General features: G+C 51.6%; 1 protein-coding gene across 2 annotated transcripts in view; it reads right to left on the bottom strand.

The window, feature by feature from the left end:
• Positions 1–22,554, bottom strand: part of SBK1 (SH3 domain binding kinase 1) — a 53,899-nt gene extending 31,345 nt beyond the window's left edge. The window contains exon 1 of one of the 2 annotated variants that reach the window (XM_070461133.1): positions 21,717–22,554. The gene's annotated coding sequence lies outside the window, so the exon portion shown is untranslated. Of the gene's footprint in view, positions 1–5,588; positions 5,788–21,716 lie in introns of those variants that run through there. The other variant, XM_070461134.1, reaches the window with a different exon arrangement.
• Between the last annotated feature and the right edge of the window lie 266 nt (positions 22,555–22,820).

Below are 22,820 nucleotides of genomic sequence, written 5' to 3'. Positions count from 1 at the left end.
ATCTTGATGGCTATGGTTTTCATTTATTTATTTAATTTTATTTTTGGCTGCACCGGGTCTTTGTTGTTGCACTCAGGCTTTCTTTAGTTGAGGTGAGTGGGGGCTACTCTTCATTACTGTGAGAGGGCTTCTCATTGCGGTAGCTTCTTTTACGGAGCACAGGCTCTAGGGCGTGAAGGCTTAGTGGCTCTGAAGCGTGTGAGATCTTCCGGGACCCAGGAGCAAACCGGTGTCCCCTGCAGTTTGAGATGGATTCTTCACCACTGGACCATCAGGAAGTCTGATGGGGGTGATTTGAACACAAAGTAAAGCTTGACTGTGACCTCCATAGCGACATAGAAAAAACACTGGAAAACAGAGATCTCCATTTAGATTTCCTTGCCCATATCCCTCTCCAGGGCTGACATGTCCTCATTCTTCCAGGCGGTCACTTGCTGATCTCCTCACAGGGAGGCAAGTGAGACCAGGAGCTTCGGGACTTCTGATTATTTATGCACTTTCCCATTGGCTGCATTTTAACGATGTGTCAGAAGTTCCTGTTACCATTGCAGGAAACAGAGAAATCGAAATAGAATCCTGGTCTTCTAGAAGGAGGAGGGTCTTTGTGGCTCAGATCATAAAGAATTTGCCCGCAGTGTGGGACACGATATTGTGTTTCAAACTGTATGAGTTTGGGTAGCTTTACCAGCCATACTGAAAGGGCTCTGTTGGGACGCTGTCTTGGCCACATCGATCATCTCCATCAGTGGAACAATCATGGCCCTTGTAGTCTATGTTCTGTGGTGTTCCTTATTGCATCTGGCCCCAGTCATGACAGGGAGAGGACATTCCTGGCTTGTTGATCTGCATTACGATCGGCTTGTGCAGAGACAATCTCCTCTCCTGGATGGTCATCATCGAGTCCAGGACCTTGCTGGTGGCAACTGGCTCATGCAGCATGATCAGGGACCCTGGTGGCATTAGTGGCTGAGTAGCTCAGAGCTGATCAGGCTTAGGATGCTGAAGACAACGGCATTTTAGGCAAAGGCCTCTGGGGCTTCCTTGGTGACTCAGTGGTAAAGCATCGGCTGCCAACGCAGGAGACACAGATTCAATCCCTGGGTCGGGGAGATCCCCTAGAGAAGCAAATGGCAACCAGTGTTCCAGTATTCTTGCCTTGGAAGTCCCACAGAGAGAGGAGCCTGGCGGGCTACAGTCCATGAGGTCTCACAGAGTTGGACATGACTTAGCAACTGAGCATGCGCACACCGAAGCTGCTCACAGCCAGGAGTGGGAACATTCGGGGCCACTGGGAGACACAAGTCAATTTGTAGCTGATAAGGAAAACCATGAATCCACCAGAACCCACGATGGATCAGAGAGAAGGCGGCGGGGCAGTCCAGGACATATGGCAGCTGGAGGCCATGGATCTTTGAATCCCTCATCACCTTTTTGGAGAATACATTCTGAAGTGAGAACACTGTGCTCAGCAACAGTCCTGACGGGCTCCGCACATCCCTGGTGGAAATACAACTCTGTGATGGTGGCCAGCAGGATGCCAAGGATGATGGGAAGTACAGAGAGGAAAGAACCCACTTTTTATGACATCGCCGAGCTGCTGAGTTGTACTTGGAGCTGCTTTGAAGGGAATTCTGTCCCTTGCAGCTGAAAGCATGCCAGCGGATTTGAGAAGACATCTGTGGTTGCCTCTTAGGGGTGGAATCCAGGAAATGGGACTGGGGCCGGGGCAGATCACGGAAATTCACTTTTATCTGTCATATTTTAGTCTTTTTTTGTTCAAAACATCTCACACAAATACAATGTTACCATTGATTCTAGTTATGGATAGGCACAGGGTTACCCTTTTCTCTGTTTTCTTTTTTTTTTTTTTCAAAATAAAAATTACTAACTGGGAATGCTTTTAAATGGGATCTGGATAAAAGAGAGGAAAGGGACTTCCCTGGGGGTTCAGTGGCTGGGACTCCGAGCTCCCAATGCTGGGGGCCTGGGTTCGATCCCTGGTCAGGAAACTAGATTCCCCATGCTGCAACTAAAGATCCCACACTCTGCAGCTAAGACCTGGTGCAGCCAAATAAATGGTTTTTTCTTTTTCTTTTTTTTAAAGAGAGAGAGAAAAGGAGAGAGAGGGAAAAAAGAACCTTTTCACTGGGGGATTCTGTTTTCTAAAGTCAGGCCTAAGAACTATCTGAAATGATCTCATCTCTTGCTCTCTGAAGGCAGAAGAGAGTGACAGAGAATGAGATGGTTGGATGGCATCACCAACTCAATAGACATGAACTTGGGCAGGAGATGGTGAGGGACAGAGAAGCCTGGTGTACTACAGTCCATGGAGGTAGTGAAGAGTCACAAACAACTTGGCAATTGAAATAACAACAACAACTCGATCTCTGAGGATCATGGGAATGGGTAGTATTGAGTTGGCTAAGAAGTTCGTTTGGGTTACAGAAAAGCTCGAATGAACATCTTGGGCAACCCAATACATTTGGCTCCTGGGCCCCTGATACCTGTCCCTACTGCTCACAGGAGATCAGGACACTCAGGCCCCTCAGGGCTGGATGTGGCTGCCTGCTTCCCTGGAGGTTGTGACCTGAGGATCTGATAGGTCTTTGCCCCTCCCCTGTCACACTTACTGCATGGGGACCAAGGAGCATCCTTGGAGCAGAGGCTACTCAGAGCCCATTCAATCCCTGCTCCTGCGTCAGGAGTAGACATTCTGAAGGAAGCCAGTGCGGCCTGGTACGCATCCCTGGGGGACTGGCTTTGATGATGTCCTAGTTTGGGTTTCCTAGAAACAGACCCTGAGCCAGGAATTTGAGACCAGTTTTTTTTTTTTTTTTTGGCAGGTGATCCCAGGTAGAGGGGTAGAGAAAAGAGACAGGATGGCAGTGACAAGTTACCACTGCAGGCAATTAGAGGTGAGCCCACTGGAGAGCTCTCAGAGATAGTGTAGAACATGCATGGACATACACTTAACATGTATGATATCCCAGCACGTGTCAGTCATGGGTGAGAGCTGCTGGGTGGGGTGTGCAGACTCTGCTGCAGACGTGGGCAGAGCAGACTGGAACAGAGAAGGTGCTCAGGAAGAGAGGTGAAGATGTGCGGGAGTAGAAATGGGGAGGGGGCCCAAGGGGATATGGGTTTCCCACGTGGCATGGTGGTGAAATCTGCCTGCCAATGCAGGAGACCTGGGTTCGATCCCTGGGTTGGGAAGATCCCCTGGAGAAGGAAATGGCAACCCACTCCAGTATTCTTGCCTGGAAAATCCCATAGACAGAGAAGTTTGGCAGGCTACACTCCATGGGGTCACAAAGAGTCAAAAGTGACTAAGCGTGAGCATGTGTGCATTCCAAGGAGATACGGGCAGAGAAGGGACAATGTCTGCCACAAATAACCAGCACTTAGAGCAAGGCCCTGAGGCTGGCTTGATGCCCACCTATTCCAACTGGAGTGGAATTCTGGTACCCAGTATCATCTGTCCCTCATTTTTAGCAACAGAACCCCAATTTTCCTCTGGGGATGCACATTCCTTGACATACCTTTCCCTAATCACTAGGGGTTCTGAAGGTGGGGCTTACCTCTTCGGCTCTAGGGGTGGGCTTGTGACCCCAGCTCCCATCAATTAGCATATGCCAGCCCCCTGGCCACAGTGATTGTTTCTGAGATGGGTCTGTGACCCATGCCAGGCTGATGTGCTAAAATTCACTATTGCACTGAAAGAGAGTGGGATGTCAGCCTGGAGTTGCTCCCACCAAGAAGAACCTCCCAGAGGAAGAAGCCAAGATAGCAGAAAGCAGTCGAGAGATGAAGAGTGTCAGAAGCTGCATGCCATCATTTGAGCCCCTGGATCCAGCCATGCCTGAAGTCCCTGGACTTTTCAGTCTTGTAATCTGATAAAGTCCCTTTTGTGCTGAAGTCAGTTGGCATTGGGTCTCTGTCACTTACACCCCCAAACTCTTTACACTGCATGGAAATGGGGGTTTCTAAAGTGTTTAAGGATACAGGTGTAAGTGAGAGTTCTCCCCTCTGTCTGCCATAATCACCATTTGCTCAGCCTCCCAGGACGTCTGCGGAGATTCTCAAAGGGACCTCAGCGTGTCCAGGAGCAGGAGTTTGGAATCCTGGGAGTTCCAGCTCCTGCCTCCTTAAGGTAGTTGTTCTTGGGGTCACGTGAGGAGCTGGGGGGTCACAGCTGAGCATGCAGGGTGGAAGCATGGGCTGCCATAAGGCCCCCTTCCCTCTAAGCATCAGGAACCTCTGGGTTCCTGCATGCATGCATGCATTCATACATTCACTTATTCGTGGGCATCTACTGCATAAAGGGGGCTTCCCTGATGACTCAGGGGTAAAGAATCCACCTGCAATGACGGAGACCCAGGTTCAGTCCCTGGGTTGGGAAGATCTCCTGGAGAAGGGAATGGCCACCCACTCCAGTATTCTTGCCTGGGAAATACCATGGACAGAGGAACTTGGTGGGCTACAGTCCATGGGGTCGCAAAAGAGTCAGACTGAATGACTAAATAACAACAACTGTAAAAGGGTACCAGGATAAAAAGGTGGGCTAAACAGACAATCCTTGCTTTCAGATGCTTCCAGTCAGGTGGCAGGGGGTGGGGTGGGGGGTAGGGGTGGGAATCTCTATACTAATTACACCAATAAATGTCAGAGTCTGAGCTAAGTGGGTAAAGGGCCATGCCAGTGTTCAGGGCCTCATCGCACTCCCTTCTGATCCTTGATGACTGCCCATCTCTCCCCTGGAGCCCGCTCAGCAGCTCAGACACACTTTTTCTCCTTCACACCTTCCGGATCTTGTACTCCTCAACCTCGGAAGTCCCACCTCAGGTCTAACTTGCATCCTGCCCGCTGCCTGGTCAGCCTGCTTTCTTCACTTTGGTCCCCGGGGAGGTGAAGGCCATTGAGCATCTTTTCATGTCACCTCACTGCTCAGGGATGAGTCTCTAGACATTTATCAAGCATCAAGTGTGTGCCAGGTGCTTCCAGAAGGCTAGACCTTCCCCAGATGGAGAAACTGGGGCATGACCGTGGCAGTCCTGCGCTAACAAGGCCAGCCTCTCCCGCCCCCTGGGTAGGAACGGGACACCCTGCCCTGTGCCCTTCTTGCTACCGGTCCTCTTAACCTCTCCCAGGCCAAGGGTTTCACTAGATTGAGGGCAGGAGGAGAAAGGGGCAACAGAGGATGAGATGGTTGGATGGCATCACTGATTCAACAGACATGAACTTGGGCAAACTCTGGGAGATAGTGAGGGACAGAGAGGCCTGGCGTGCTGCAGTCCATGGGGTTGCAAAGAGTCGGACATGACTTGACGACTGAACAATAACAACAAGAGGCCAAGGGTCCCTCCCAGCTGACAGCCCCTGCTTGCAGTTCCCAGGCCCAGTCTACTGCCTGCACCCCAGAGCCTGCCTGGCGGTTGGGGGGGGGGGTGTCTCCCTGACCCCTGGGGATGGCCCCTTCTGCTGTCCCCTCCCCTCCTCCAGCCCCTCCTACTTATTTAACAGACACAGATTTGGCCAGATTTGAAGCATTTTAAACATATGAACTCCTTTAAACCTCATAATATACTTACTGTGTGGGTGAGCGATCATTTTGTATCTGAGACGCAGGGAGGGGAGAGGTCGCCGAGGCTGAGATGCTAGCTGGGGCTCGAACCCAGGCCGGCTCTGGAGTCCAGGCTGCCCAGCCCCTCCAGCCCCCACCATCCTAGCCTCCTCTCACCGGATCCCACTGATCTCACCTGCATCCCTCTCCCCACCCACCCCTCACTCTCAATTTCCAATCCTTTGCTCCTGGACTGCAGGCTGGGGAGAGGCACTGGGCTGGTCCGACCAGAGGGAGGTACCCTGGGCGGAGGCCTGAGTGCTGGGGGGGCCAGCCCCGCCCCCAGTGGTTCCCAGTCCTGAGTGGCTGAGAGGATGGGCTATGCCAGGGCCCTCGAGGAGGTGGGCAGCGTTGCAGCAGGGAGGGGGGGCTGGGCGGAGCCAGGCCTGCAAGCCCTAATTAAGTCAGTTAATTAGGTGGGGAGGAGAAGCCTGTGGGAATTAATGAGCTTGGCTAATTAAGTGGATCTGGGAGAATGGCTCCAATCCTAGTGGCTCCGGAGAGATGGGGGCTTAGGCAGGACGCAGGGCAGGGGGCAAAGCGCCGCGCACCTCCCCTTTTCACCAGATCTGCAGCCTCCACTGGGCTGAGGCCACTACCAAGGCCCGCACTGACCATCAGGTTCTGCGGCCACCTCCTGAAGCTATGGGCCATGTATGCTACTGATGCTTGGGTTGAAGTCCCCATCGAAAACCTGGTCCACTGTCCCCCATCCCTCCGGGGTCAAAGCTCTATCTCCGGTTTGAACATTTCAGAGATGGAGGCTGAAAATGAGCCCCGACCAGGCTCCTAGCAGAGCAGCCACGGCAATCCCTGACCGGGAACCATGACTGCCACCCACGAGTCCCCCGGGTTTCAGAGGGAAACCTGCCTGATGCTCTCCTAGCTCACAGATGCGGCAACCGAGGCTGAGAGGAAGGGGCATGGCTTGTCCTCCACCCATTGCCCACAGCAGCAGCTGGCCTGGGAGCCTGGGAGCTCTCTCTTGCTTGGGCACTGTTTCCCTCTGATCGTGGGGCATTGAGTAACTACAGCAACAGTGCCCATGGCTGGAAAACATACTGTTTGTGACGTGTGTGTCCTTGACACAAAGGCCAGCTGCAGGATGTGAGCATTCTTATCTAGAAAGCAGGAGAGAAGCTTTTCCTTCCTACCCAAGCCTCTCTCTCTGCCTGCCATGGTGTTCTATATTTGCTATTGAACATGAGGCTGCCTTGGGCATCACGGATGCCTGGGGCCCCTTGATGCACACCTTACATGGAATCTTCCTGGAATCCAGGCCGCTGCCAGACCAAGCACATCAACCTTGACTGTGGCATGCAAGACTGTAGTTCTCCAACCAGGGATTGAACCTGTGCCCCCTGCATTGGAAGCACAGGGGCTTAACCACTGGACCGCCAGGGAAGTTTTGCATGTGCCACTGTTACTCAGACTTCACTTACACTTCACAGATGATATGATGAAGTATGGCAAGCTGCTGGGAATACCCTGGCAGTCCAGTGGTTAGGACTCTGTACTAACCTGAGGGCGTGGGTTCAATCCCTGGTTGGGGAACTAAGATCCCACAAGCTACATGGCACAGACAGAAAAAGAAAAGAAAAAAGGAATTCTAAGATACCAACCACAGAGCACCAGAGCCCAAGTTTGGGGCCCTGTGTGATACATATTGACTGCGTTCTCACAGCCACTCTGCTTACTGGTATTGTTACTGCCCTCGTTTCACATATTTGTTCATTCATCCATTCAACTACCAAATATTATCAAGTGCCTCCTATGTACTAGGCAAAATTTTCAGTGAGCAAAACAGAGAAAAATCACTGCCCTCATTATTGTAGTGAGGGAAGAAGACAACAGACTGGGTATGTGAATAAAGGATGGTACTTCAAGGGATTAAGGCAGGGATGAAATAAAGCAGGGAGTTCCTCACAGAGAAGGTTCCTCTTGAGCAGAAACTTGAAGGAGGCGAGGGAGGAAGGGAGCCATGCTGAAATGAGGGCAGGCAGGCAGGTACAAGTGGGCCAGGCAGAGGGAAGAGCCCTGAGGCTCTTGGGCCCTGAGGCCAGAGTGTATGCTTGGGATGCTCAGGAACAGCGAGGCTGATGGAGCCTGGGAGGAGATGAGAGGTGATGGGGACAGTTCATCCAGGGCCACAGTAAGCCTTTGCCTTTGAGCAGTGGCAGTCCTTGGAGGGTTTTGAGCAGAGGAGGGAGGAGGTGGATTATAGGTGTTAACAGGGCTCCCTCTGGCGGCGGAGAAGGGAAGTGAGGAGGCTCCGGTACCCAGCCTAGTGAAACAAGATGGCAAGGGATCAGGTAGTAGGAACAGAAGTGATGAGAAGTGACAGGATCTGCTGACAGATTGGACAGTGGGGTGGTGTGTGTGTGTGTGTGTGTGTGTGTGTGTGTGTGATTTGCCCTCAGCCTCTGAACTGTGAAGTTCCACCAATAGCTGAGGACACCAAGCAGCGCTCTGGCCCCTGGATTCCTCGCCCTGAAGATCCGCTCTCATTCCTGGGACCCTACCGCTCTACCTCTGCATTTCTGCCTGCCTGGGGCCAGCGGCTGCAACATGGACAAGGCACACGAGCCTCTCAGGCATAGCTCTCCTTTCACGGAGTCACAGACTGAGACGCTGAGTCCCCAGGGAGGGACTGTGAATGGGGTACATGACCTGGGTGGGGGACAGTGGTGAGCTGGAGAGCCCTAGCCCATCAAAGTGGTGGCCTCCCTCCCCTGTGGCCCATTGCTGTCATGTAGGAATGTGAACTCAGGTTTTCAGAGCTTCTAATTTTCCAGGAGAAGTTAGAAACCTGGATCCTAAGAAGTACTGCTCTGATTTTTAAAATGTTGGCAAATGATTGATAAAAAGAAGTCAGGCAGGTTAGACCCCCTCTGAGGGACCGAGGATAAGACAAGGAGAGCTGCTTCTGTGGGTCTTCTACACATCACGACCCCCACGCCAGCGGCCTCGGCCAGCCTGGGAACGCAGACACATGAAGACACTTCTCCCCGAGGTGTGGCCTCGTAGGTCAGCTCTTGGCTGGTCTGGGCGGGATCCTGGAAGGACTGGGGCGGTTAGGATGCAGCACCCCGTCTGAGCCCTTGGGGGGCACCAGACAGTGACATTTCTCAAGGATGATATGATTGCCAGGCAAGGGCAACTGCTGGTCCCCAGGGTGCTTGGAGGAGCAGGGGAAGGCCTGGGGTCAGAAGGACAAGACCATGGCCAGGAATGAGCCACAGGATAAGGTCCGCTTCCAAACAAGAGAACCAGCAGGACTGAGCAGGAAAGGGAGGCGCCCAGGCTTGTCCCTGCCTTACAGGCCACCCTTACCCCCGCCTCTGCTCTGGAACATTCTAGAAGTCGAACTCTATTTCTCCCCCTGGATCTGGGCTGGGCAGGGCTGGGCTGAGGGGCTGCAGGAGCAGAGAGAGACAGAGGCGCTGGCAGAACCTCCTGCACTGTCAGATTGGGTTAGCCATCGCTGGATGCGGCGCAGCGTTTCACACGCCTGACCTCATTCATCCTCTGAACCGTCTCGGGTCAGAGTTACAGCTATACGGAGGACGAAACTGGGTCACAGAACGGTCGGGTAACTGGCTAAGGTCACACGGCTTAAGAGTAGCGGGACCTGGAGTTAAACCAGGGGTATGTACCTGCAGAATCTGAACTTGGACATATAATCTGTCAGAACAAGACCGAAGCATCACGGACGGACAGAACTAGGGGGGCCGTCCCGCCATGTGCGGGCGCGGCGCTCCCTCTAGTGGCCGACTCGCCGCAGTGCAGGGCAGACGAGGGGCTCGCCGGCCGCCGGACTCGCTCTGTCTCGGGGTCTCCGTCTGTCTCACACGCCTGCACGCACGCACGGGCGCGCACACACATTCAGTATTTAGTTCTCCAGGGGGAAGACCACAACATCTCCATCTTCTCACCTGCCCTTCGCGGCCCCTACCCGGCTTCTCCTTTCCCCCTGGTCAGGCTCCATCAGCGATGCCAGCCCCAGGGAGCCTTCCGGTTACTCCCGTGTGTCTTTCTCTCTGTCAGAACCTGGGTCTCCTTGTCCACACTCGTGGTTCTCAAACTCTGCTGCACATTCTAGTCTGCCTGGGAGCTTTCCAAAGTCCCGAGCTTTCAAAAGCCACACCCAGAGCAAAGGAATCATCCTCTTCTCTCATTATCACTAGACCTTCGAAGTTCAAACCTCAGACGGAGTTTGGAGATCTCAGGCAGTCTACAGCCTCTCGGTTCTCTGGCCTTTTCTGTCACCTTTAACCCTCTCTGCTCCCTTCCACCTCTGAGGCTCACTTCCATACCTTGTAATTACCCCACACCCACCCGCCCTGAGATCTCTGTGCTGATCACCTTCCTCTGTTTCCCCCTCCGTCCTCTTCATCTGGTACCCATAAGCAGCAGTTCTTTGACCCCATCGAGGCCTCCAGTCCACGGCCCCCACCCCTTTCTCACAGCCCACCAGCCCCTTCTGCCATGATGGTCCACGGTGCCCTGCACACCATCACCGTGGCTGCTCCCTGGCACCCCCACCCCCACCCCGCTGTGCCCAGCTTTCCTGTTGGAGTACCTGCCTGGCAAAATGCCAACTGTCACCTTCTTTCTGCCTGCACCGCACAAGCCAGCACTGGTCCGAGGCTCCCCCACCAAGTAGAGAGTTTCCCTTCATGATCTCCAGGGGGCACTCGCTGCCGCCCCACAACCCCCCTATGCCTGACAGTGGCCCTTCCCCACTCTCTCTGAGCAGACCTTCTCAGATTTTAATTTGCCTGTGCATCTCCTAGGGATCTTGGTGAGGCCTGAGCTTCTGCGTGTCTAACCAGCTCCCCGGGGGTGCTGATGGTGTTGGCCCCTGCATCCTCCTCTGAGCGGCAAGATCCTCCCACCTTCTCCTCTTTTCTCAAACCATGGCTCCCATTTCACTGAGAATACAGGTGGGTCGGATGCAGTTTTAGTGACTCCCTTTATCAAAGCGCAAACCCACCCTGCCCCTCACTCCTCACTTCTTCAGTAGCTTCAGTGGAGGGGGGGGCGGCCCTTCTCCTGGGGCCCTGGATTCTTCAGGACTCCCCTCCAGCACCACCCTTCTCCAGAATCATCCCCCCAGCACCCAGGCTCTGTGTTTCCTCCACCACATGTCTCCATCCCTTTCTATCAGGAAACATGGGCAGCCCCCACTCCCATTTCCCACTGCTTTAGGACAATCATTTCCATTCTTTTAGCGGATTATTAGTAATTTTCATTCCTATGTTTCCTGCGTAGCATGTTTTAGGTTATGCTTTTCATCTCCACTTCCCACGCTGGAAGATGAAGATGGAGCTTTCCGATGTCCATTCCCTCCACTTCCTGTCTCCTGCCCTCCGGGTACAGTTGCATCATAATATTGATAAGATCAGTAGTGTTGGCGGGACTTTCTTGGTGGTCCAGTGGTTAAGAATCCACCTGCAAATGCAGAGGACATGGGTTCGATTCTTGGTCCAGGAAGATCCCACGTGCCACAGGGCAATAAAGGCCGTGTGCCGCAATGTCTAAGCCCGTGCTGTAAAGCCTGTGCACCACAACCAGAGAAGCCGCCTTAATGAGAAGCCCACACTTGGCATCTAGAGAGAAGCCCACACTTGCCACGACTAGAGAAAGCCCTTATGCGGCAATGAAGACCCAGTATGCCCATAAATAAATAAAATTAAAAAAAAAAAGATTGACAGTGTTGGGGACTTCCCTGGTGGTTCAGTGGTTAGGACTCTGCTTCCACTACAGGGGACATAGGTTCAATCCCTGGTTGGGGAACTTTGCCGCACAGCCAAAAGGGAAAAAAAAAAAAAAAGATGGGTCGTATTTACATAGCGTGGAAACACAATTTTCTGTGGAATACTATGCTTTCTTTCCCCCTGTTTCCTTTTTGTGATAGATTTTCTGTTTTGGTTTTAGGTTTATAGAACAACTGAGCACAAAGTACAGAGAGTTTTCGTGTATCCCTTCCCCCTCTGCATTTTCCCCGATTATCAGCACTTTGCATTTGTGTGGTGAGCTTGTTACAATTGATGAACCAGTACTGATAAACTAGTATTAACTAAGATCCATAGTTTACATGAGGGCTCCCTATGTTGTGCAGTCTATGGGTTTTGACAGATGGAAGGGGTCACGGACCCATCGTTACAGTATCACACAGAACAGCTTCACTGCTCTAAAAATCCTCCATCTCCACCTACTCACCCCCCTCCCCACCAGCCCCTGGCAACCACTGATCTTCTTACTGTCTCTAGTGCTGACTTTTTCAGAATGTCATAGAGTTGGAGGCACACAGCTCATAGCCTTTTCAGATTGGCTTCTTTCACCTCGTGGTGGCGGTTGTTTAGTCGCTGAGTCATGTCTGACTCTTTGCAACCCCATGGACTGTAGCTTCTCTGCCCATGGGATTTCCCAGGTGAGAATACTGAATAGACTGCCGTTTCCTTCTCCAGGGGACCTTCCTGACCCAGGAATTGAAACCCTGTCTCCTGCATCGGCAGGCAGATTCTTTACCACTGAGCCACCAGGGAAGCCAAGGCTTCGTTCACCTAGCCATATGCATTCAAGTTTCTTGTATGTCTTTTTGTGGCTTCATGGCTAATTTTTATCACCGAATAATATTCCGTTGTGTGGGTATATCATAGTTTGTTCATCTATTTGCCTGTTGAAGGACGTTTTAGATGCTCCCAAGTTTTCAGGCAATTATGAAAAAGAGCTGCTATAAACATCCATGTGCAGGGTTTTGTTCAGACATACGTTTTCAACTCATTTGGGTGAGTACCAAGGAACGCTATTGTTGGATCATATGCTAAGACTATGTTTAGCTTTGTAAGAAACTGCCAGACTGTCTTCCAAAGAGACTGTATCATTTTGGAGTTCTCACAGCAATGAACGAGAGTTCCTGTTGCTCCACATCCTCACAAGCATTCGTAGTTGTCAATATTTTGGATCAGTGTGTAGAGGTATCTCACTGTGGTTTTAATTTGCTATTTCCTGGTGACATCTGATGTTGAGCATCTTTTATATGCTTATTTGATGTCTGTATATCATTTTTGACCTAGTGACCGTTTGGATCTTTTGCCCCCTTCTTTAATGGGCTGTTCATTCCCTTTCTTTTCTTTTTCTTTCTTTCAGCTGCACTGGGTCTTCATTTCTGTGCATGGGCTTCTCATTGTGGTGGCTTCTCTTGTTGCAGAGCACCGGCTCTAAGCTGCTTGGCCTTCAGTGGTTGCTGCTCATGGGTTCGGTAGTTGCGGTTCCCGGGCTCTAGAGCACTGGCTCAGTAGTTGTGGCGCATGGGATCTTCCTGGACCAGGGATCGAGCCCGTGTCTCCTGCATTGGCAGGCAGATTCACCACTGAGCCACCAGGGAATCCCTGTCCTAAATCTTTCAAATGTTTTCCATTTCTGCTACGATTTCCTTTAGGATTGAAGGAAATCAGTCAATTCTAAAGGAAACCAGTCCCAAATATTCATTGGAAGGACTGATGCTGAAACTGAAACTCCATTACTTTGGCCACCTGATGCGAAAAACCGACTCATTGGAAAAGACCCTGATGCTGGGAAAGATTGAAGGCAGGAGGAGACGGGGATGACAGAGGATGAGATAATTGGATGGCATTACCGACGTGATGGATATGAGTTTGAGGAGGCCCTGGGAGTTGGTGATGGACAGGGAAGCCTGGTGTGCTGTAGTCCATGGGGTCGCAAAGAGTCAGACATGACTGAGTGACTGAACTGATCTGAACTGAACTCTGCTATGATATCCTTTTTGTAAAAATTGAAGTATAGTTGATTTACAATGTTGTGTTAATTTCTGCTGTATAGCAGTTATTCAGTTACACATACATATATGTACATACATACATATATAATATATATTCTTTTTCATTCTGACTCACCACAGGATATTGAAGATAGTTCCCTGTTCTGTTGAGTGGACCTGTAGTTTATCCATTCTATGTATACTAGTTTGCTTCTGCTAACCCCAAACTCCCATTGCTATAATATTCTTAAATTTTAAGAACTTTTTTGTTTTGTTCATCCTCGGAGGTTCGTTTTCTTTCACAATAGCATCTAGTTTTCATTTCACAGTTACAATATATATTCCTAAATCTCTGAGTATAGTAGTAGTAGTTTTTTTTTTTTTTGGGGGGGGGGCGCTGTCCAGGTGGCATTAGTGGTAAAGAACCAGCCTGCCAATATAGGAGACATAAGAGACACAGGTATGATCCTCGGGTTGGGAGGATCCCTTGGAGGAGGGCATGGCAACCCACTCCAGTCTTCATGACTGGAGAATTCCATGGACAGAGGAGCCTGGCGGTCCACAGGATCTCACAGATTTGGACGTGACTGAAGCAATTTCTCATGCACGCAGGGAGAGAAGAAAACTAAAACAGGAAACAAGAGACCAGCAGGAACAAAATACCTATCGTTAATATATTCAGAAGCTGAAGGGAGTGCACTCTGCCATCTTCTGCCTGGAGAGTCTGGACCAGATTTCACTGCACTGGGAGCCGAGGGGGGAAGGACATTCTAGGTGATGGGGTCAGGGGCAGGCCACCCCACATTCAAGATGTAAATATTCAAATAATCCCTCCACTAGAGCATAGAACTCCTCCTTATCCTCATGGTGCCCTGTCCTCCAGTTCACAGACCCCGGGTTTTATCCTCTCTGGGGAATAAGCCTTCAGTCTTTGTCAGGGTGGAGGAGGGGCAGCTGCCCCGCAGAGCTGAGCAGAGAAAGAAATCTGAGCATTAAAGGCCTTCTTAGACCAATCCTGGTTTTGGCCCTAGCTTTACTCCCCCTTCCAGAGGTACTTAGCCCATTAACACTAGGGCCTTTTGAGGTTTTGTGGTGGAAACTGTGGTGCCCCCCTTTTTTTTTTTTCTCATGCCCAGTTTAGGGTTCACTTGTCACCAGACTGCTATATCCCTCACGTGTTCATCTGTTTTCTAGATTCCAGTGTCGTGTTGCTCTTGTCTACTTTTTCATTGTATAAGTTCTTGCTGATTCATGCTGTGGGAGGCAGAATAATGCCCCACCTAATTCCATTAATGTCTATGTCGTCATCCCCAGAACCTGGGAGTATCTTACCTTAGGTGACAGAAAGAGGCTTTGCAGGTGTGATTAAGGTTAAGGACCTTGAGATGGGAAGATAATCCTGGCTTGTTCAGGTGAGCCCAAGATAATAGCATGCAGCATTAAAAGCAGAGAACCTTTCCCAGCTGTGGTCCAAGAAAGATGGTGAGAGAAGCAGGGCCAGAGAGACGCTGCCTTTTTGGAAGGAGGGGCCCTCTGGAAGGTGGCACCTTGGAAAAGATAAGGGGGTGGATTTTCCCCTGGAACTTCCAGAAAGTTCTTCCAGGAAGAGTTCCCAAGAGCAGCCCTGTCAACATCTTGATTTTAGTCTAGGGAGACCTGTGTTGGATTTCTGACATATAGTCAGTAAGATAATCAAGTTGGTTTGAAACAACTAAGTTTGCAGTAGTTTGTATTGGTGGCAACAAAAGACGAATAAACGCACCTTAAAACCCACTCATGTGGAGAAAAGGGCCTCTTACACTGTCGGTGGGAAGGTAATCGATGCAGCCACTATAGACAGCAATATGGAAGTTCCTTAAAAAGCTAAAACTAGAGTTGCCCTACAACCCTACACTCCCACTTGTGGGCCATATATCCAGAGAAAACCCTAGTTTGAAAAGATACATGCACCCCCCCATGTTCATAGAAGCACTATTTACAATAGCCAAGATGTGGAAACAATCTCGATGTCCACGGACAGATGAATGGATAACTAAGATGTGGTTTATATGCACAGTGGGATAGTATTCAGCCGTAAAAATGAAATAATGCTATTTGCAGGAAAATGGCTGGATCTAGAGACTATCATACTAAATGAAGTAAGTCAGACAAAGACAAGTATTAGATGATATCACATATGTGAAATCTAAAATATGATACAAATGAATTTATTTGCAAAACAGAAACAGAGTCACATAGAAAACAAACTTGTGGTTAACAAAGAGGAAAGGAGCGGGGAGGGATAAATTAGCAGTTTGGGATTAATTGATACCCATCGCTGCTACTGCTGCTGCTAAGTCGCTTCAGTAGTGTCCGACTTTGTGCGACCCCATGGACTGCAGCCTACCAGGCTCCTCCATCCATGGGATTTTCCAGGCAAGAGTACTGGAGTGGAGTGCCATTGCCTTCTCCATGATACACATTACCATATATTAAATAGATAAGCAACAAGGTCCTGATGTATAGCTCAGGGGACTATATTCAATATCTTGTAATAAACCATAATGTAAAAGAAAAAAATAAAACCCATTCGTTTCTTTTTCATGGGGTTTCAGGACACAGAGAACTTAAATGTGTGTATTCAATCCACCATATTTAACCAGAAGTCTCCACTCGCCCCTGCTCCTGTCTCCACCCCGCCATGAATTGTAATTATCCAGGTCACTTTCTATTTCTGTGCTGCTCAATCTATTCTCCTTTTCCTTGGCTGTTCAGCATCTTTGAAGCCAGTTGTCCACCTCTCTCTCTGCCTTGAGACACTCGTCTCTTGGTTTCCATGACTACCCACGCTCCTGGTTTTCCTCCTACTTTATTTCTCTTCCACCCTTGTTAGCACCTCCTCCACGTGACCTCACATTTGTAGTATTCCTCAGGGCTCCATCCTGGGGCCTCTCCTCTGTCTCTGCAGTGTGACCTCCTGGCTTTTAAAGCCACCTCCAGGGGCTTCCCTGATGGTCCAGTGGTTGAGAATCCACCCTGCAATGCAGGGAACGTGGGTTCAATCCCTGATCCGGGACTAAGATCCCACATGCCATGGAGCAATTATGCCTATATGCGACAACTCGAGAGTCTGTGCGCCACAACGAAAGATCCCATGTGACACAATGAAGATGCCATGTGCCATGATTAAGACCTGATGCAGCCAAATAAATAAATAATAACTATTTAAAAATAAATAAATAAATAAAGCCACCTCCATGCCAAAGTCTCTGATATCTCCTAGGTGGCCCACAGGCTCCCACTTTGAGCTTCAGTCTGTTAGTACCAAGTCCTCTTTTGACATCTTCACTTGGGCATCTCATGTGCTTCTAGATTGAAAACCTCCATGGCTGAATTCCTGAATTTCCCACTATATATATCTCTTCCCGCACTCGAGCCGTCCCCTCATCCACACATTTATCTAACCTAGAAACCTCAGATTCATCCTTAATTCCCTTCTTTTAACCCATCAGCAAATTCTGTCTCCTAAATATATCTGGAAAGTATCTATTTCCCCCATGTCCTAGGGACACCTTGGCCCAGGCCAACACCATGGCCCCCCTCCATCACCACCATGACCTCCACACTGGTTTCTGGTGTCCGCTCTGGCCTGGCTGCCATGGATTCTCCCCAGAGGAGCCCAAGGGATCGCTTAAGATGTCCATCAACTTTTACCGCTTCCCCCTACTTAAAAGCCTCTGAAGCTTTTCCAGTTGCATTTTATACCAGAATAAAATCCATCCTCCTCATGAAGGCCCATAAGGCCTGTGTGATCCAGCCCATTCCCGTCTCCCCTCATTGCCCATGTTTCTCTCCCCATCACTTACCTGCCCTGGTCATACTGACCTGGTATTTTCTCACATTTCCCAAACTCTAACCTGCCTCTGGGCCTTTGCACTCCCTATTCTCTAGGAATACTTCTCCCCCAACTCTGCTCCGCTCCTTCTCTTTCTTGAGGTCTCAGATGAATTGTCCCTACCTCCCCTCCCCTTATGCCAAGTGGGTGTCTGCCTACCATGCCTCTGGTAATTTCCTTAACAGTATCTTTCTTTTAAATAGATAGTATTTGTTTATTTATTTGGCTACATTGGGTCTTAGCTGAAGAACGTGGGATCCTCGTGTCACGTGGGGTGTTTGATTGCAGTGCATGGACTCAGTACTTGTGGCACCCAGGCTTAGTTTCCAGGCGGAATGTGGGATCTTAGTTCCCTGACCAGGGATTGAACCCATGTACCCTGCATTGCAAGGCAGATTCTTCATCACTGAATCACTGAACCAGGGAAGTCCCAACAGTGGGTTTTGAACGTGGATGATTGTATTTGTTTGTTTACTTGTGTTTTGTTTGACTCCTGCTTTGATAAAAGCTCAATGAGAGGGAATTCCCTGGTGGTCCAGTGCTTAAGACACCATGCTCCCTATGCAAGGGGCATGAATTCAATCCCTCATCAGGGAACTAAGATCCTTCGTGCTGCACTGCAGGGCCAAAAAAAAAAAAATTCCAATGACAGCAATGAGAGGTATTTTCTCTGTCCAATTTCTAGGGCTAATCTACTGAGGGTGCTCAGTGAAGTCTGCAGAATTTCCGCATGAACACGCTGGGCACCTCTTCTGTGCCAAGTACTTTCATGTATACCAAGCATATCATCTTCACAACAGGACTGTGTTTCCGAGTTTCTCTTGCAATTAACTGCCCTGGCCACATGGCCAGGCAGGAGTGGGCAGGAGTGAAGTAGGCCACTTGCAGCTTTGGTTTGGAAAACCCTGCCATGTGATCTCCACCCTTCTTCGGCTGCCCGTGGAAGCAGAGAATCCAGTGGATTCTAAAGCCCTGGGTGATGACAGCATCACAGGTGGGCGGAGCCTGGGTCCCCAAAAGACTGAGTGGAGCAGAGTCTCCCCCGACCCCTGCCCAGCCCTCTCTGGACCTTCCATGAGCAGCTTGGGAGGTTCTGCCCTTTGAAGCGCATGCGGTTCCAGGCTCGTCAGCAGAGCCTCACCTTAATCACAGCATCAGACATCAAGTGGAGATAGCTGGTGGGTGATGCTTTTGTTGACAAGTTCTCATTAAATGCAGATGAGTTCTTGGTGGGGGCGGTTTCTCACTTCAGCCCCAAACAGAAACGGAGTTCACACCTCAATGACAGCACTGCAAGCCATTGTTCCAGTGTGTGTTCTCTGGCTCTTCCAGGGAAATGCCTGATTTGTGTTCATCTCTTTGGCCTCAGCTTCTAGTCCCCAGGAGGCCTTGGGGAATCTTTGTTGAATCCACAAATGAGGGAACTGGTCTCCCTACATCCCTTCTTGGTTCTCTGTCCCTAAAAGCGCCCCAGCAGTTCTTTAATTTTACAGAGGCTCAAAGAGAAGAAAGGACTTCCCCGGCATCCCAGAGAAGCAGGATGCTGCAGAATTAGCACGCCCTGGGGCGGCTAAACATGCAGCAAAATTGGGAGTGAAACCTGGCGCCTTCCATGGGATGGAGAAAGGCTGAGAGTGGTGGGGGTGGGGAGCAGGCTCCTCTAAACCCCCAAGGTGACCCCACCAAACCTCACTGCTCACTGCCCCTTCTCCAGTAGGAAAGAAACACTCCAGAACTTCCCCCCACCAACACTACCCACTAGCACTGCCTGGCTCCTGCAGCCTGAGCGTCCACATCACTCAGTATTTTTAGCTTCACCACCTGGCACCTGTGGTCACTGTCTTTGCCCAGCCCAGTGGTATCCCCTCTCCAGATCTTAAAGGGCCAGCGCTGACCAGCTGGAAAGGGGACCAGGTTCTGCCAGTGCAGGTCACCATCCTGCCAGGACAAGAGGCCGAGGGGCATGCCCTACAGGAGGAGTCCCCAGAGTCGGAGGAGGAAGATGGGGGGATGAGGGAAGAGGGCAGGATCTCATAGCTACCTGACCCTAGATCCCATCCCTGTCTCATTCTGCTGCTACTGCTAAGTCACTTCAGTCGTGTCTGACTCTGTGCAACGCAATCCCTGGGATTCTCCAGGCAAGACACTGGGGTGGGTTGCCTTTTCTTTCTCCAGGGGATCTTCCCGACCCAGGGTTAGAACCCAGGTCTTGATCAGGTGGATTCTTTACCATTGAGCCACCAGGGAATCCCCACCTAGTGGGGGGCTGATTAGAATTACACATTCATGCCCTCTGAGACGTGAGGACACAAAGTCTCCAGGGCAGAGCCTGGGAGTGTGTATTTTTTAACAATCAGCTCAGTGATTCTGATGTTCCATCTCCCCACATCACATCCATCCATCCATCCATTCAATCATTCAACAAGCATTTTGAGTTCCTATTATGCAAATAATGACGCTCTCAGGAGTCCATTGTTTTGTTCGGGAAACGTTTCCACACCTGTGATCTCACTGAATCACCTAACTCGTTCCATTTTGCTTCAACGCCCTCCCCACAGCTTGCTCCATCACCTATGGATCAACTCCTGGGCTCAGCAGTCAAGACCCCTGGTGACCTGACCCCTGCAGACCCTGCCAGCCCCATGCCTGCCACGCCCACACAGTTTTTCCTCATGTCACCAGGTCTTTGCTCTCTCTCCATCCCCGCTGCCTGGAATGGCCTTTCCTTAACTTCACTCCTAGACTCACAGATGTAGAGAAAGATCTTATGGTTGCTGGGGTTGGGGGAAGGATGGGGGGAAGGGATAGTTAGGGAGTTCAGGGAGGTCAGGTACACACTGCTATATTTAGAATGGATAACCAACAAGGACCTACTGTGTAGCACAGGGAATTTTGCTCAGTGGTATGTGGCAGCCTGGATGGGAAGGGTGTTGGGGGAGAATGCATGCATGTGTATATATGGTTGAGTCCCTTTGCTGTCCATCAGAAACGATTACAATTTTGTTAACTGGCTATACTCCAATACAAAATAAAAAGTTAAAAAAAAACTTCACTCTGTACCTGGAAGAGGACCTGTCCTTTAAGACAGACCTGCATGGTCTCCCAAGGATCCTGCGGGCAGGGATGGTCAGTCTCTCCCCTTCACTCCCTGAGCACACTGCAGTCTTGACCAACCAGCGCCCCTCACTGCCAGACTGATCCGTGTGCTCGAGGTCTCTCCTAGCAGGCTGGACCCCAAGAGCCCTGGGGCCCTGGCGCTCTGAGCGCCAGTCACCGCTGAATGACGAACTGACCACCATGCTCAGAGCAGCCCACTGTTTCACAAATGAGAAGACAGAGGTCCATGGAAGACAAGTGACCCATCCAGATCCACGAGTGAGATTCAGGGAGGAACCTGTCCCAGGCTGCAGGAGCCCATACCCCCACCTTCCTGCTAGGGGCCCGGAGGGCACCCCTGGGCTGGCACTGAGCCTGCCTTTCTCCCCACCCAGGGCAGTGCTGACTCAGGTGGTGATGGAGGCGTGGGCAGGCTGGGCTGGAGCAGAGGTGACCCCTGTCTCCCCTACAGATGTTCCATCTATTCCTGGAGCCTGTGGTCACAGCTTGGGAAATGCACTTGGCTGGAGTCTGGGTTTCCCTGAAGGTGGGGGTGGGGAGAGGTGGCCAAAGAGACATGAACCCCTCATCCACCCGGGCCCAGTGCACACCCCGCCCACCACCTGGTGTGCATAGAACCCATACCCACTGCCACAAACATGTACACACACACACAATCACACACACTCACCCCCAAATACCCAATCACCTAGACACACAAACCTTCCATCACCTCCCCCCCTTTCTTTTATACAGACACACACACACATGGGTACGTACGCACATGAAGACATTTCCACTTATTAATTCAGCAAAAACCTAACACTAAAAAGTGCCAGTGCAGTGTAGGGAGGAAAGGTGACTCTCAGCTCAGGATGGGGCAGGGGCTTCCTGGAGGGCTTCCTGGAGGAGGAGGTATGGCAGCTGCACTTGAAAGGAGGGGACGGAGGGGAAGGCAAGTCTGGGCAGGGTTTCACGGAGGGTGAATACAGGAGAGTAGAGAGAAGATGAGGTGGGTGGGGCCGATCTGATCTCACAGGCCTTGAATGTCCAGCTGAGTGTTGACTTCATTGTGTGGGAGCCGGGAGTCATGCAGGACTCTGAGCAGAGGGGGCATGACCACAGAGGGAAAGGACAGGAGGGTCACTGTGGGGGCAGGATGGGAGAGGCGGCCAGGAGGCTGTGGGGATACCCTGTGAGAGACCTGGGAGTCTGACACAGGGAGGGGGCGGGGGCTGGTAAGCAGTGGACAGAGGAACTCGGATCCCCAGGCCCCAGGGGCCCCTTCCCAAGCCCTGTGCCCTCACCCGGCCCACCCACTGCCCACCTTGGGCACTGACCTCTGCAGTGGGACCTCTTCCAGCAGCTCCTCCTCCTCCTCCCTGTGAAAACAGATGAAGCAGAAGGCTGGCACATCCTCCTTTCCACAGCGCACGGGCCAGGCCGGAGGCAGCTCCAGGACGGGGCAGGGTTGGCCGGTGGCCGCCTCGACAGCATCGTCCCTCGCCTGGGCAGGGCTCCCCGAGCCAGCGTGCTCCAGGGTCAGTAGCCTGTTGGCCTCGGGACCCCGCGCCTGAGCTTGCCCACCTGCCACCTGTGCTTTTTCGCTCAGGTTACCCGTCGCCTTGGTGAGCGGGAGAGCCCGTGGCTCTGTCTGATGCGATCGGCTGTCCTGACCCACGGACCTTCCTGCCCCAGGGCCGGGCCCTCGGAAGCAGCTCCCAGCCGCCTGGACTCAGAGGCAGCTGGCTGGTGGACAAAGGTCCAGCAGGGCCCCTCGCCGCCCCTGGTGGTGCCGGAGGCTTCTCGGCTGCCCGCTCTGCTGCAGCCGGTCAGAGGCACGACCGGAAGGATAGGCTCACAGATGCCCTGTCCATCTGTTCATCTGGTTGTCCGGCTGTCTGCTCCTTCCCAGCTGGCCAGTACAGGCGGTGGAGGTGGTTTCCCCAAGAAAGTTTGTTCTCCCCCGTGGGGTGGGTGGCATGGGTGGCCTCCAGGAGGGAGGGTCGGGACCTGAAGCTGGAAGGTGGGCGAGGACCAGATGCGGCTGGCACAGTGCCCACGCTGTCCACGAGAAAAGTTCTGGTCCCTGGACTCCTGGTTCCCGTGCCAGCTCGGACTGGAGCTCCCTGGGCTCAGGGCTCCTCCGGCTCCTCCGGCGGCTGCTCTGGCACACCGGCTTGGCTGTGGGTATTAATAGCTCCACATTCACGCTGAGAAGCTGGGAGGTTAACTCCTTCCCTGCCGGAGCTGGGAGGCCAGTGGGCGGATGGCCACAGGGAGCGGAGGGAAGGCGGCGCCTGAGATCTGCCCGCGCAAAAGCCTGGCCTGGTCCCCCCATCCCCCCATAGGACCCTCCCATGCCACCTCCTGCCTATGAGTGACTGTGCAGCGCTTGGCATCTGGATTTCGATCAGAATGCCCTGGCCACCTGACCCCACCAC

This window comes from Odocoileus virginianus, chromosome 33 (genome assembly GCF_023699985.2).
Source record: "Odocoileus virginianus isolate 20LAN1187 ecotype Illinois chromosome 33, Ovbor_1.2, whole genome shotgun sequence".
Taxonomy (NCBI): domain Eukaryota; kingdom Metazoa; phylum Chordata; class Mammalia; order Artiodactyla; family Cervidae; genus Odocoileus; species Odocoileus virginianus.
Note: the sequence above shows the minus strand (reverse complement) of the source record. Positions and strands in the feature narration are given on the sequence as shown.